Below are 13,362 nucleotides of genomic sequence, written 5' to 3' on the forward strand. Positions count from 1 at the left end.
CGCAAGGCTAACCCCCGCTCTAGCAGGGAAAAATGGCCTTAAAAAGGGCTGTTCAAGAAGGTTTCTCAGGCTCTCATTAGATCCACCCCACCCCCAAAAACCCTCTCCAAAGTTCCTCAGGCCCCGATTGATGGAGTTTGTCACCCTGCCCCCAAACTCTCCAAGGGACTTTTACCTGGTGCATAACCCAATGGTCTTTGGTGCATTTGAAAAGTTCCTTGTCCACAAAATGTTGTTGCTGGCATCCACCCTTGAGGCCTTTGGCCTGTCTCCTGTCCTTCAAGACTTTGAATCAATATCTGTGGATGCAATCTTTGTGCATCTGCCTGGCTTCCCCTTATGATTGGAGGGCCGCGCTTCCCATCTCCAATGCATAACGACATACTAACCCATATAAAAGGAAGGGACTAAGATAATGTTCTGCAATGAAATAACTATTCTAAGGGACCTGGTTGCCATTTCTCCGAAGCGGTATCCCAAACCCGCAATAGTATCTATGCTTTGATTTATCTTAAAACTATGTATTTAATGTATGTATACTACTCTCTTTCCCCAGGAGTACCATGATACAGTTACGGATTCGTCACTTCCGTTGTTGTGGTTTTCATCCACTGTAAACATTTTTGATTCCATGTATTATTATTATTATTATTGTTTAATTAATATTGTCAAAAGGTAAAAAGGTTAATGTTTTAAATGAAACAGGAACCGGACGGCGACGAAGAGGAAGAGGAGAAAAAGAAGGCGGAGCGAGTGGAGTTGGACAAGAAGCATAGTTGCTTTGCGGTCTGGAGCGAACATTGGTGAACGACAGTCACGAGTGAACGTTGGGTTTCCCAGGAAAGGGATTCCTGCGACAGAGTTGTTATCGCTGTGACAGATCAACCTGCGTGTCAGGTTTTGCGATCGATTCCGAAGAGAATCATCGAAGGGCCGTTACGTCTCGAGAACGGGCCGTCGGCCATTTTGACTCGCGCGCTTTGCGCGTCGAGCAAGGTTTCTTTGCTTTGTCAGCCGTTTTCACCGGATTCAGACGTATCTTCGTAGGAACGTTCGTAGGTAGGTTCGTAGGAACGGTGTGTGTGTGTGCAACGCGGATTTTGAAGGTAAATCTGAGGTTCACCGACTGTGAGCCATGACACGTCCATACCCGAGGGTGTGATTTCCCAGTCGCCTGGAGGGCGCCTTTGGATTTCCCAGTCGCCTTGAGGGCGCCTTGGTGCAGCTTTGGCCACGTGACTGTGACTGTCATCCAAACGGGATTTTGGTCTCGATTAGACATCGTTCTGACAATCGCTGGAGCAGATCAACTTTGGCTTGAAGCCGGAATCAACAACTTTGGGTTTGAAGCCGGGAAAGAGACATTGGGAATGTTCTTGGTTCACTCACTTGGAGCACAGTGAATTATATGTTACGAAACTGATGGTACCATCATAGGATATATTGATTGTACTTTTGATTACTATTATTGTTGTACTGTTGTTCTTGTGTGATGTTAATACAATATTTGTTTGTTGGTAACAATTGGTGGCTTCACCATTGATCTTTGACATACAGAATAACACATTTCCTGCCGTGACTCCTCTCGGGGCTCGGAGGTATACCGTGACAAGGGGGTCGGGGAGGAGCACGTAACAATATTGATAAGGCCTATGCAATGCCTATATTGCATTCTTTAAATACACACAAACAAATGGTATGCTAGGTGCACCACAAACGTGCTTTGGCAAAAAAAGAACGGCAAGCACGGACATCAAAGCATGTTCAAATTGGTGAGGACAGGGTGTAAAATAGAAGAAAGGAACATACATTTCTCTATTTATCCCAATTAGAGTGTAAACTGATAGCATGAGAGTCCTGGGTTCAAGAGACCTGTATCATAGCAACGCAGCCTAGACACAGGCATAGTTTCACCTGTACGAAAAATAGGCATGTTCGGAATGATTGTTTTGAACATCTATGGAAGACGCCACATGTACACAAATTGCATCTTTACAACCTGTTATTCAGGGTGGGGATAATAATACTGCCAATGTATAAAGTACTATTTCCTTCAACCACCAATCCTCAGCTTAGTCTAGCTAACCCTGGCATCAACCAAATCAAAGAAAAAAAAAAAAAGGTTTCGTGGGATGTTATAATGGACACAAACAACAAGCACGAATAACTAATGTAACAGGTTAAATAAGGTGGTGTCAAAGACGCTGCATCAACGGTTGTACACTTCAGGAAATAATTTGTTGTGTTTTTTATCCAACAGCCTTTAAAACCTTTATTTTATTTTATTTCAATTGAATTATATACTTGAACACTGTTGTACACAAAAAAACCTCCCTTTTAGCAGTTCTTGGACAAAATATTCATGTTGCCTCATGCCCTGAAGGCAGAATAACTGAAATGCAGCATTCAGACAAATGTGGCGACGCCTAGCTGTTTGTTTAGCGCAAAACACACAGGAAAAACTGAAAAGACACTTCCCATGTACTTTTTTATACATGTAGCGTGGAGGTGTGGTATCCATGCTTGCATGTATACACTATGCAAAAGTGAACAAAACACAAAGGTGGGTAAACGTCAAATTGCTTAATTGACGATCTTCAAACCGTTTTGAGCAGCGTATGCATGGCGGCTACTACAACAACCACTACGACGACTACTACATCCCCAATCAACCCCACCTCTTGGGGCATGAACTCAAAAGGAAGGGTTTGACCCGAGTCTTTCACAAAGAGGTTGATCAGGCCTGATGTTCGACTGAAGGTGACTTGGGCAGGAATTCGCAATTAGCTCACAGTGCCGGCGATAGCTCGCCTTCACAAAGCACTCCATACGTCCACCTATTAAGGCTAGGAGACAAGACACACTTCGTGATGCAACATCAAGCCTGCGAAGTACCAATCCGACTGTTTATAGTCGGGTCGGGAATCGAACCTGCTCGAAAGGTAAATCTGTTACCTCCATACAGTACCTTGCTGTCAGAACTGGTGCAAAGCCCTTTGCAATCCAACAAGTCACCTGCCTTCCACCTTGGCTCGTGTGAGGTGCAGGCAGAATAACTGCGAATGATAAATGCACAGCTCAGCTCGTAAGTCATCCCTTTTTATGAATACCAAGCAGGTGTGAAAAATCCAAGGATAAGCACCATTAGGTCTGTTAGCTCAAGAGTCTCTGTGCAAATTGCCTTTAAAGAGGCTTCTTGTGTACATTTGGGGAAGTTCCGATGGGAACACCCTAAACATAGCCGGAGTTAGACTGCTTAGTCGGATCATTAATGCTCACGGGCCTTTGTTGAGACGGAACGACAAATGCTCAAAATAGAATGACGCAACTGCTGTTAAACAAAGCATTTAGTGGAGGTAACACAAGGTAGATACAAAAAGGTGAGTCACTACACATATATTGAGAATTCAAAGAGCACGCACAATCTGAAACCACAATGTTCCTTGCTCACGTTTACCTCTTCATCAGACGAAGGTCGTCAGCTGAACTTTAGCCAAGGATTACTTCGGAGGATGGTATCCAAAGCAGAAAGAAAATGAGAACCATCCCAGGTGAGCAAGAGGATTTCCGACGTTGGTTCAACGTTGGTGCAATGGACACAAAATTCCATTAACCCAACATTAGTGTGTTAGCTCGGATGCAGTCTCGGTCCAAATAAATGACCATTTGTATCAAGATGCCCATGTGCAATGCGCATGCGTTATTACCCACGCCACCAAAGGTGGATGGAGGTTATGTTTTCACCTCTGTCCGTTTGTGAGCAAAACATCTCAAAAAGTTGCGATCGTTGACCGAAAAAAAAGTTGAAGTTGAAGTTGTGAAAAAAAAGTTGGATTCGGACGAAATTTGGCAGAGATGTAGCGTATGTGACGAGGACGAAACGATTCCATTTTGGTGAAGATCCGGATCCGGCTATGAGAACTTCTAGAGCACGATATCTCAAAAGGTTATGGACGGATTTGGACGAAACTTGGTTGTGTGTGACAAAGAAGAATCGATGCAATTTTCGTGAAGATCCGGATCCAGGTACAGTAATTTTTTATACATGATTCTTCACAATTGAGAGATGGGACAAAACACTACATATAGCAGGATATCTCACAGTTGAGGACTGGTTCGGACGAAACTTGCTGGACGAGTTGGCTGGACGACAAGAACAAGCCGATTACATTCTTACATTCAATCGGCCAAATCCAGATCCGACCTATCAGTGGATACAAAATAAGCCGTTCAGCCTGGTTGATGTATGAGCTCTGAGTGCTGTTCTAGTTCTACTGTAGATGGATTTTGTATCACTTTACAAATGACGGTCGACTTGGCGGAGTTAGTCAGTGAAGTTAATAGCTCAAGCCTTTCGTTATCCAGGCACTTTACAAAAAACCAAGACCGAAAGTCTAACGTAGCCGGGCTTGTAAAATATTATAAACCACAAACACACATTATTAGCTTTTTAAACAGTCGCTAATGCCATTTATAACACTAGGGCATGCCCGTACTATATATAAGGTAGGACGTGCCCGTACGTGGGTGCCCGTTCCTTGCCAAAAAAAAAAAAAAAAAAAAAATAAATTTGTGTAGGGGTGTGTGTGTGTAAACATCCTAGGGCGTGCCCGTACGTGGGTGCAAAAAAACATGCGTGCAAACAACAACAACAAAAAAAAAAACTTTGAAACCACGTGGCAGTAACGACCACAGAACCCCCCCCCCCCTCTATTTACATGAATGGTTTGGTCCATTCGCAACGACCACAGAACCCCCCCCCTCTATTTACATGCAATGGTTTGGTCCAAAGCGAACGGCTTGCGGTGTTTGGTAAAGAAATCGCCATAGCTCGGTAAGTAATTGTCCGATTAATATGAAACCTTGAAAAGGCACATCCTCGGGTCCCCAGCAATATACCTGGCAAGTTTAAAGTATATCGGACCCGTGGTTGTCGAGAAACAGCGGTCACAGACAAACAAACGTACAAACGTACAAACAAACACACAGAGATTACTGGAATTATAGATAGATTAAACAAATTTGGAGGAATCCCGACATCCGTGAGGTAAGTTTTACATCCAGAACTGAGTGAAGATCTACTGTAATCTAGATTATACCCCAGAAGGGTTGGGTACGTACCGTTTAGTTGGAAGAGACGTAACGCCGATGCTTTCGATATTTCATGGTCATTTTAACAATCGGTTTGCTTGTGTTTCACACTGAATGAAAAACGTAAAGGTGGAGCATGGCGATTGTGATATACGACAGGTACGACGATATGTTCAGCATGAACGGCATGTGAATCAAAATGGCGGAGTGTGGACAGTCAGTCACGTACCGCCGTAATGACATCAGACGTAATCGCATCACCGTCATGTGACCAGATCCTCAGCTCTGATTGGTATACGTTTGAAGGGACATACAGACGGACAAACTGTTCTAGACGGCTTTGCCGTAAAAAAAAAAAAAAAAGAAGAAGAAGAAAAAGACCATTTTAAAATTCTACTTCATCAAAAGCTTACATGGAAAGCAGTCATTTATTCGGTAGAAACTTCAGCAGGCAGGAGGTTTACAAAATGATCCCTCGATCTCTAAGATCAATCATATTTTAAGTTTTTGTTGTTTCCAGGGGAGGGTGGTGCAGGGGGGGGGGGGGGGGGGGAAGTTTACAAAATGATCCCTCGATGTCTAAGATCAATCATATTTTAAGTTTTTGTTGTTTCCAGGGGAGGGTGGTGGAGGGGGGGGGGGGGGGGGAAGTTTACAAAATGATCCCTCGATCTCTAAGACCAATCATATTTTAAGTTTTTGTTGTTTCCAGGGGAGGGTGGTGGAGGGGGGGGGGGGGGGGGGAAGTTTACAAAATGATCCCCTCGATGTCTAAGATCAATCATATTTTAAGTTTTTGTTGTTTCCAGGGGAGGGTGGTGGAGGGGGGGGGGGGGGAAGTTTACAAAATGATCCCTCGATCTCTAAGACCAATCATATTTTAAGTTTTTGTTGTTTCCAGGGGAGGGTGGTGCAGGGGGGGGGGGGGGGGGGGAGAAGTTTACCAAATGATCCCTCGATCTCTAAGATCAATCATATTTTAAGTTTTTGTTGTTTCCAGGGGAGGGTGGTGGGGGGGGGGGGGGGGAGAAGTTTACAAAATGATCCCTCGATCTCTAAGATCAATCATATTTTAAGTTTTTGTTGTTTCCAGGGGAGGGTGGTGCAGGGGGGGGGGGGGGGGGGAAGTTTACAAAATGATCCCTCGATCTCTAAGACCAATCATATTTTAAGTTTTTGTTGTTTCCAGGGGAGGGTGGTGGGGGGGGGGGGAGAGAAGTTTACAAAATGATCCCTCGATCTCTAAGACCAATCATATTTTAAGTTTTTGTTGTTTCCAGGGGAGGGTGGTGCAGGGGGGGGGGGGGGGGGGAGAAGTTTACAAAATGATCCCTCGATCTCTAAGATCAATCATATTTTAAGTTTTTGTTGTTTCCAGGGGAGGGTGGTGCAGGGGGGGGGGGGGGGGGGGGGAGAAGTTTACAAAATGATCCCTCGATCTCTAAGATCAATCATATTTTAAGTTTTTGTTGTTTCCAGGGGAGGGTGGTGCAGGGGGGGGGGGGGGGGAGAAGTTTACAAAATGATCCCTCGATCTCTAAGATCAATCATATTTTAAGTTTTTGTTGTTTCCAGAGGAGGGTGGTGGAGGGGGGGGGGGGGGGGGGAGAGAAGTTTACAAAATGATCCTCGATCTCTAAGACTTAAGTCAATGTATTTTAAGTTTTTGTTGTTTCCCAGGGGAGGGTGGTGCAGGGGGGGGGGGGGGGGAGAAGTTTGTTACAAAATGATCCCTCGATCTCTAAGACCAATCATATTTTAAGTTTTTGTTGTTTCCAGGGGAGGGTGGTGCAGGGGGGGGGGGGGGGAGAGAAGTTTACAAAATGATCCCTCGATCTCTAAGACCAATCATATTTTAAGTTTTTGTTGTTTCCAGAGGAGGGTGTGGTGGAGGGGGGGGGGGGAGAGAAGTTTACAAAATGATCCCTCGATCTCTAAGATCAATCATATTTTAAGTTTTTGTTGTTTCCAGGGGAGGGTGGTGCAGGGGGGGGGGGGGAGAAGTTACAAAATGATCCCTCGATCTCTAAGACCAATCATATTTTAGTTTTTGTTGTTTCCAGGGGAGGGTGGTGCAGGGGGGGGGGGGGGGAGAAGTTTACAAATTGATCCTCGATCTCTAAGATCAATCATATTTAAGTTTTTGTTGTTTCCAGGGGAGGGGTGGAGGGGAGGGGATGGGGGGGGGGGGGGAGAAGTAGTTTTAATATGATAAATTTTGACACTTTTTGGGGGAAAAAAGGTTGAAGATGGTGTGGTTGTTGGGTAGTACTTTATGTTTCTTCAAATTGGTATACTGCTACTGCTACGTGCCCGAGTCCAAAGCACCCGTTTCATAATTTTCAATGAAAACCTAACCGAGTTGATATATTAGTCATCCAACTGCAAAGGGGATTTCAATACAGAAAGGTAGGAATATAGTTGCTCAGTGGTTATAGAGTGTGCGTGGGAGTGAAGATAAAAACTATATTGATATTGATCGTGACTTTCAGTGCGTTTGGGTAGCTTAAAAGTTCATAAACAGGACAACTTTGACAAGACGATAAGAATGCTTACATTGTGTACTACAACAGAGAAGAGACGAGCCATTACCACCCGTCCTTTAAAGGCCTCGATTATTCCCCGCTTGTGGGGTAGGCCCGGGAAGGTTTATGCACCAAGTCTTTCATGAACCAGCTGGCCAGGCCTACCATTCAAACAGAGCAGGAAGCTGCAAGTTGTTCAGGGTGCCGATGTTAACTCGCCTACTCTTGGCACATTCTGCATCGACCAACTAATGATGGCAGACGGGACGCGTCCGGCTTAACGTCTGTCTTTACGGGTCTGGAATCAAACTCAGTCAGATGTGATACAACTGGACGATCTTGTCAGTCTCGGAGATACCACCAGTCATCTTGGTGCAAACTATTGCAAGAGACCAAAGCAGTTTCCCTAAGGCTCAATACTGGATCTGAACTTAATACAATCAAATGGAAAAGCAAATACTGCATCGGAGTCATCAGAAGGAACCCGAATAAGTAAAGAGCAAAGATGGAGTCATCAGGTGGAGCCTGGATAGGATTCGGGTTTCAGCCGCTACTCCACAACCCTCAAACCCATTCAAATGCAGCCAAGTGAACCTTACATAAAAAATCTCTGCAAAAATTCACTTATCCCTAGACAAATAAAGAAAGAGAAATAGAGTAAAACAAGAATTAGAATGAATAAAGAGAAATGTGAAAAAGTAGAAAAGTGTAAAAGGAACAAAGTACAAAGATGTTGAGAAGAACCCACAGAGATAGATTTCAGCAGTTACTCCCCAGGCTCAAACACAGCAACAGGTACAATCCACGAGAGGTCTGTCAGCACGAGCAGCACGAGCAGCACGAGAGGTCCGTCGCGTCAGCACGAGAGGTCCGTCAGCACGAGAGGTCCGTCAGCACGAGAGGTCCGTCAGCACGAGAGGTCCGTCAGCACGAGAGGTCCGTCAGCACGAGGAGGTCCGTCAGCACGAGAGGTCCGCAGCACGAGAGGTCCGCCAGCACGAGGTCCGCCAGCACGAGAGGTCCGCCAGCACGAGAGGTCCGCCAGCACGAGAGGTCCGCCACCACGAGAGGTCCGCCAGCACGAGAGGTCCGCCAGCACGAGAGGTCCGCCAGCACGAGAGGTCCGTCCGTCAGTGGGGCTTCTTTCAGAATATAAAGTTACATCACATACAAATGCCATGTTTAAGTACTGGTAATAGAAAAAGATGACTGCCAATCTCCGGATGTGAACACTTTTCTACGATTGCTGAAATTCTTTCAAACGAGTTTTTTTAGGAAACAAGTTTGTTTGTTTTTGTTCGTAGTTGAAGGCATTGACAATAACACAATAAAACATCGCTCGCTGATGGGATGTAGCATCACAGGGGCAAAGTTAGCCATTTAGGTAACAAACGCACACACATACCAAAGTAGTGACAACCACCAGAATCAAGTTGTACAATCTCTGAATGGATGAAAAAGCAGAAGGACATCTAGTTTATCATGTACTTGGCTCGAAGCTGCAGTTTGTGCAAATGAATGTCGAGCAAATTGCTTAATTAGGCAGTTGTGAAGGTCTTGCCTTTCTCATGTGCGTTTTTGCCTCCATATGCACAAACTGTTTGTGTTCTGAAAAGCATTTAATCAGTACTTGCACAAAGCAGAACTGATAGGGTGTCGATTCCAATATTTGATGCACTCGATAGCTGCTACGTTTTTGAACGATTACATCACTTGGAAATATCCACCATCACGTGATGCAATAATTCTGATAACAGGTCATCTATGGGTTGGAATAGGGCTGGAGAGAGGAGTGAGAGTTGTGGTCATTCTTTTAACAGTAAAAAAAATAAATAATTATAAATAACATGCGACTCCACCAGACCTAGGGTTCCGAAAAACTGTACGAGGAGCAACGACAACTTGCAATTAGCAGCCATTTTGTATCCATAAAGACTGTGTGGTGCAACCTTCGGCCATTTACTAGGCATTATGTACCATGACCTCGAACAAATTGCAACAAAAGCTCTCGACATGTATCATATCACTATGGAAGGCGTCCTCTATGATATATATCTCTATTAAGGAAATCCTGAGTAGGTGGCATGTACCACGCATGACGTATTGGAAAAGTTCCAGCAAGAGTGATTATAATATAGATGTACCAATGGCCAGCACCCTGAACAAATTCAAAATTCCTGCTCTAACCTACAGGGGACACTGCATCAGCAGCACAGCCACACCCTCAGCCAATGATGCCACTGTGCCTCGGAGTCCTGTCCTCCATACCAAAGAAGAAGACCACATTGGTGTTCAAATCAACAGCAAATAAAGAAAGCAATGTACTCTGGAAAAACTGGTTGTTGTTGTCCTGAAGGTCCATGTGAACAGTCCCTTCCATGAAGACCACCTGAGGGTTGAAACGTCAGACCTGAGCCAAGCCGACTGGGTAGCGCTCCATTCATTGCTGGGGCACTTTTCAATGCCATGTCCTCTGTATCGCAAAGTACAGAGGACCTCTCGTGCTGACATCCTCCCGCCCCACCCCACCCCCAACATCCTCCCACCCCACCCCACCCCACCCCCAGTAAGTGTAAAGTAGATTTCCCAAGTCAACGATTATGATGGATTCGTTCAAACAAAGTCCGAAATAACTTGGTAAGATCATTGCCAACGATAAATATTTTTACTTTTACTCATAAATCACTTATGACAGAAAAGGTGTGGGATACTGTAGTTTATTGTAGTAAAATAATAACATTTTTCAGAATTTCTCTTCTGCAAAGCAGACAAATCACCCAATTAATGCAAACATGATACTAGTGTAAATACAAGTACAGTGAGTGAGTTTGTGTTACACTCATTGGGGAATCTAACTAAAGGAATCATCGAATTGATGTGTAAACAAATATGGAGGAATTCGAAACCCGCCTCCATCCACCCATCCTCTGACCCCTCCCACCCATCCAAGATCTCAACCTTCTCCCACCCCCTCCTCCCCAACCCAACACCAACACACACTCCCCCTACCCACCCCACCATCAACACCCTCCCACATCCTCCCCCCCATGCCCACCTATAACACCCTCCCACCCCCAAAAAAACCCCACCTCCCCTCTACTCCCTCCAATGCCCACCCCAAACCAACACCCTCCCACCCCACCTACCCTCTACTCTACTCTACTCCCCCCAATGCCCACCCCCCCCCCCAACACCCTCCCACCCCACTACTCCCCCCAACACCCTCCCTGCTACTCCCCCCAATGCCCACCCCTCCCACCCATCCAACACCCTCCCACCCATCCAACCCCACATCCCCTCTACTCCCCCCAAAGCCCACCCCCCCCCCCAACACCCTCCCACCCCACCTCCCCACTACTCCCCCCAATGCCCACCCCTCCAACACCCTCCCACCCCACCTCCCCTCTACTCCCCCCAATGCCCACCCCTCCCACCCATCAAACACCCTCCCACCCCACCTCCCCTCAATGCCCACCCCTCCCAACCATCCAACACCCTCGCGCCCCACCCCACCCCCAACATCCTCCCGCCCCACCCCACCCCCAACATCCTCCCACCCCCAACATCCTCCCACCTCACCCCACCCCCAACATCCTCCCACCTCACCCCACCCCCAACATCCTCCCACCTCACCCCACCCCAACATCCTCCCACCTCACCCCACCCCCAACATCCTCCCACCTCACCCCACCCCCAACATCCTCCCACCTCACCCCACCCCCAACATCCTCCCACCTCACCCCACCCCCAACATCCTCCCACCCCAACATCCTCCCACCCTACCCCCACGATCCTCCCACCCTACTCCACCCCCAACATCCTCCCACCCTACCCCACCCCCAACATCCTCCCCCCCCCCACCCCACCCACATCCTCCCGCCCTACCCCACCCCCAACATCCTCCCGCCCTACCCCACCCCCAACATCCTCCCGCCCTACCCCACCCCCAACATCCTCCCGCCCTACCCCACCCCCAACATCCTCCCGCCCCACCCCACCCCCAACATCCTCCCGCCCCACCCCACCCCCAACATACTCCCACCCCACCCCACCCCACCCCCAACACCCTCCCGCCCCACCCCCAACACCCTCTCCCCGACAACCACCCAACTCGTTTTATCCTCCCTCTTTTATAAATTTAGATCCACCCCTTGCGAGTATATAACAACTAGATACTCCCAACGGCATTTTGCTCAGATTATACAGAAAGAGAGAACGCAAAGACATTGGCAAGTCAGACGAACTCTACACCTGGCGGACACCTGCACACACCTCGATACCCCCCTTGCCCCACCCACAGTAGTTCTCGTCCATTTCAGACACACACAGTGGTGTTGCAAACATGTCACTCACACCTGCCTGTTAAAGTAGCCATGTTCTACCGCCTCTCGTTTCCTAATTACATGCAACATGAGTCACGGGAAAATTAATGCGATGTACAAGTTACTCGTTTGTTAAACACTCCATGCAATGTCGCAGACAAGACCTTCTGTACCGTATAAACTCAGACAGCAACATCCATTCGGCCCTGTAAGCTTGAGCCACGTCTTAGCAGACAAATAGATGGACGATGTTTGAATCATAGGGGGATAGCGTCTATCTATTATGTACGCACGGATGGGGAAGGGTCAGACATAATAAACAATTGCGTACCCGGTACGTATTAAATAGATAGCCGTGAACGGTAAACAGGCTCAGAAGTCAACTTCGACAAGGAGGCCCGAAAATGAAAAACAATTAAGCACAACTTACCTACAAACGAATCCTTTTCGATTGTCCAATCAAAGCGATCAATCCCAAAGGTAAGCTCAGATTAAGCAGGTTTTCCTCACGCAACTTCAATCCAAAGAATGGATGATCGAAAACTGTAATGTAATAACGTGAAACGATCCCAATTAGAGCAACCTCGGCACGAGCCTGGAACGTGCAGGTATGAGGAAGTCACCCCAGAAGGTTCCTGCACGCCTAGGTGAACGTGAGCCAATCACTGCGACGCTACCTGTACGGGGTTTTCCACGCCCTTCACTTCATTTGACCAGCCGATTTAGTCCACCACAGGACGAGACCTCCCTCAACATTGTCCATTATGGTCTATTCGATACCATTGCACTCCATTAAAATTGTCAATTTAATCTCCATCTGATTTTTGGTCTACCTGTGCTGCTTCCAATAAACCTTCTCCCGGTTGCCAGTTTGTAATTGCTGTTCACCAGCACTACTACCACTACCATGACTGCTGATTATTTCCACGCTCACATGGGGGAGAACCAATCACGGAGACGCCACCTGCAGGTCGTTTCCACGCCCATCTGGAGGAAAACCAATCACGATGACGCCACCTGCAGGTCGTTTCCACGCCCATCTGGAGGGAAACCAATCACGGAGACGCCACCTGCAGGTCGTTTCCACGCCCATCTGGAGGAAAACCAATCACGGAGGCGCCACCTGCAGGTCATTTCCACGCCCATCTGGAGGAAAACCAATCACGATGACGCCATCTGCAGGTCGCTCGAGAGCGGACAGACGAAAGATTCACATCTACCTTGAGGAATTCAACCTTGGAAAATCATTGATTCGGTTTTTTTATTTATTTAAGTTAATAAAGATTTGTACCTTGGCTTAAATTCATGGCACCCACTCTTCCATGCAGGATGCTCACTCAGGTCTTCTCGGTTTCTTTCCTTTTATTGAATCTTGACCGGTAAAACATGTATCGCTGTAATCGGCGTCAGAGAGCTTCCATTCA

At 46.8% G+C, this 13,362-nt stretch overlaps 1 protein-coding gene across 2 annotated transcripts in view; it reads right to left on the reverse strand.

Moving 5' to 3' along the window:
• Positions 1 to 12,851, reverse strand: part of LOC137422167 (tight junction protein 1) — a 200,503-nt gene extending 187,652 nt beyond the window's left edge. For both annotated transcript variants that reach the window (XM_078772224.1, XM_078772222.1), the window contains exon 1: positions 12,369 to 12,851. The gene's annotated coding sequence lies outside the window, so the exon portion shown is untranslated. The remainder of the gene's footprint in view (positions 1 to 12,368) is intronic.
• Positions 12,852 to 13,362: the final 511 nt, after the last annotated feature.

The sequence above is a fragment of the Myxine glutinosa genome, chromosome 2, assembly GCF_964187855.1.
Source record: "Myxine glutinosa chromosome 2, kmMyxGlut1.1, whole genome shotgun sequence".
NCBI classification, from domain to species: domain Eukaryota; kingdom Metazoa; phylum Chordata; class Myxini; order Myxiniformes; family Myxinidae; genus Myxine; species Myxine glutinosa.